Source organism: Pyrus communis, chromosome 13, assembly GCF_041283825.1.
Source record: "Pyrus communis isolate YQ-2024b chromosome 13, ASM4128382v1, whole genome shotgun sequence".
In the NCBI taxonomy this organism is placed as follows: Eukaryota; Viridiplantae; Streptophyta; class Magnoliopsida; order Rosales; family Rosaceae; genus Pyrus; species Pyrus communis.
This window is the reverse complement of record NC_142577.1, coordinates 4,692,954-4,696,023: the sequence shown is the minus strand read 5'-3', so window position 1 is coordinate 4,696,023 and position 3,070 is coordinate 4,692,954. Positions and strand designations below refer to the sequence as shown.

At 40.4% G+C, this 3,070-nt stretch overlaps 1 pseudogene; it reads left to right on the top strand.

The window, feature by feature from the left end:
- Positions 1–1,221: 1,221 nt before the first annotated feature.
- LOC148691637 (uncharacterized) lies at positions 1,222–2,300 on the top strand (annotated as a pseudogene).
- Positions 2,301–3,070: the final 770 nt, after the last annotated feature.

The following is a 3,070-nucleotide window of genomic DNA, read 5'->3' as shown; positions in this document are numbered from 1 at the left end:
TGCTTTGATTGAGTATTAAATTTGGTTAAATTATGATTGAGTACTAGTTCAGTGTACGTGCAGATGTGGGCATAAGAAATAATTCCCCAACTAAGGAAGCCATTTCACTCTTGCAAGATGATTGATCCAGCATCCATCCCAAGAATTCTTCGGTGGCTGACAACAAAGAAGCAACTGATCCATGAGAAGCTGCAAATGTACATAACAAAGAGCCAAGATGTATCACTTTATTTCAAAATTTATACTTTATTTCAAAATTTATGAACTTTATAAATGGATGTAAACATTTGCGAATGTTTGTGAATACTGTATGCTTGCCTAACAGTGATTCATCGAGACATTGTCTTCAAACATTCTCATTGATGAGGAGCACAAGCTTGGGTGGCTGATTTTGGTTTGTCATTACTGGAACCTGCAAACAGTGGCTCCTCATTGGCGGAGCTACCAGCTAGAACGATCTAAGGTATCTTGATCCTGAGTACTACAGACTACATTACCTTACAACCAAATCTGATTTTTATAGTTTTGGTGTTTTACTTGTGAAGATTCTTAGTGGCAGAAAATCTATTGATATGCGTTAATGTCTCCTGACTTGAAAAGAATTGCCAATGTAGCCTGCAAGTGCGTGAAAATGAGAGGGAAGGTGTTAAGGAATGAATCTTAGATTGATTAAGTAAATATTGTAAATAGTTAATTTGTTATTCACTTACTTGTTTTGTATTTGACTGCCTTGTTTATAGGCTTTAGTGTAGGATCCGAATTGATAGGTGACTCTATATAATATTGTAACCCTAATTCGATCAATAACAAGAAACTCAGACTTTGCATTTCTTCACATGGTATCAGAGCCAGGTTAATCTGGGAAAAACAGCAAAACACAACACGCCACCCAAGCCAACGTAGCCATGGGTGACAAATCAGAAACACAGTCACATCTAAAGTGGGAAAATCCAAACCACCCACTCTACCTTCACCATTCGGACCAGCCTGGTGCAGTGCTTGTACCGCAGCCATTGGTGGAAGATAATCATAGTACATGGGTTCAGTCCATGACAATGGCCTTAACGGTCAAGAACAAGCTTGGGCTCATTGATGGCATAGTTAAGAAACCAAGTGATGACAGACATGAAGAGTTGCAACAATTTGGTCAAGACATGGCTATTAGGGTCGATGTCAAAGGAAATTTTAGGAAGCGTTATCAATTGTAAGGATGCTCGATAAATGTGGCTTGATTTGCAAGAAAGATTTTCGCATGTGAATATCGTACAACTTTTTCATATAGAAAACGAAATTCACGATTGTGTACAAGGCACCATGACCGTGATTGAAGAGTCTTTGGGACGAACAGGACGTCTTGTGCTCAATCCCACCTTGTAATTGTGAAACAAAGAAGGAGATTGCTTCTTATGTGAAGACTCAGAAAACCATGAAATTTCTCATGGGTTTGAATGACTCGTATGCCACTGTTCGTGGCAACACCCTTCTTCTCGAGCCACTGCCCACGATGAACAAAGCTTACTCTTTGGTTCTTCATCATGAGCGTCAAGTGGAAGTCTCTAATGGGAAAGGTGCTGCCCACCCAGAGGCAGCAGTGTTTGCCGTGAAATCCACAAGCCGAGAAGCCGAGTCCGAGGATCATGGGCCTCAAAGTGGAAAATGCAACAAGACGAACCACACCACCAAAAATTGTCGGGCGCATCTACAGTGCACATTTTGTGGATGGAAGGGTCTCACCTTTGATTTTTGTCGTAAACGGAAAGCGGCTGCTGAGGTCGAACAAGGTCACCCTTCTAAAGGCAACCAAGTCATGACGACTGACAAAAGGGATATAATGCCAAACTTCCCTTTCTCCCAAGAAGATTGCAAGCAGATTCTACAACTGTTGAACAAGAGCAAGTCCTCTTCCTTCGCCAATCAAGTGGGTAATTCCTCAAACCATGAAGAATTTTCAGGTAAAGCCTTCTCTTTCATATGTAATGGACAGAAAACAGTTTCGATTTTGGATAGTGGAGCAACAGACCACATAGTATGTAGCCCTAACTTCCTCACATCCTCGAAACCTGTTGAAAACCATATTGTCGAGTTACCCAACGGATCCCTTGCTACGGTCACTCATGTCGGACAAGTTGTTTTCTCTCGCAATCTCATCCTTGACAATGTTTTATGTGTACCATTTTTTCAATTAAACTTAATATCCATTAGCAAACTAGCCTATGATTCTTTATACATCACCATTTTTCTAAATCAATTTTGTACCATACAGGACCTACGCTCGAGAAGATGATTGGGACGGGAATTGAACGGGAGGGACTCTGTTATCTCGACCCACCAAAGAAAGGAACATGCAACACTGTTATAACCCTATCTTCTACATTTTGGCACCAACGCCTTGGGCATCCATCACACAAAGTGTCGATGTTATTTTCCTTTTTGCACAATAAATCTTGTGATTCAAATAAATGTTTTATTTGTCCATTGGCCAAACAAACAAGATCCCCATTTTCATTGAGTTATATATCTACTAAGTCATGTTTTGAATTAATACATGTTGATATTTGGGGTGGTTATCAAGTTGCGTCCATTTCAGGTGCCAAATATTTTCTCACCATTGTAGATGATCATACTAGTGCACATGGGTTTATTTGATGAAACACAAATCTGATACCAAACATCTCCTTGTTCAGTTCATTCACATGGTAGAAAATCAATTCAACACTAAGGTCAAAATGATTCGAAGTAACAATGGTCCTGAGTTCAAACTTGACACATTTTATACTCTCAAAGGTATCCTTCACCAAACTAGTTGCATCAACACACCACAACAAAATGGTGTTGCTGAACGCAAGCATCGACACTTGCTCAATGTTGCTCGAGCCCTACTATTTCAAGCCAATCTTCCTAAATGGTTTTGGGGGGATGCCATCCTTACTTCGGCCTATCTCATCAATCGCACACCCACGTGTCTTTGGTTGTTTGTGTTTTGCGTCCACCCATGCACAAAAACCTTCAAAATTTGACCCTCGTGCACGTCGTTGTATCTTTCTTGGTTATCCTTATGGTCAAAAGGGTT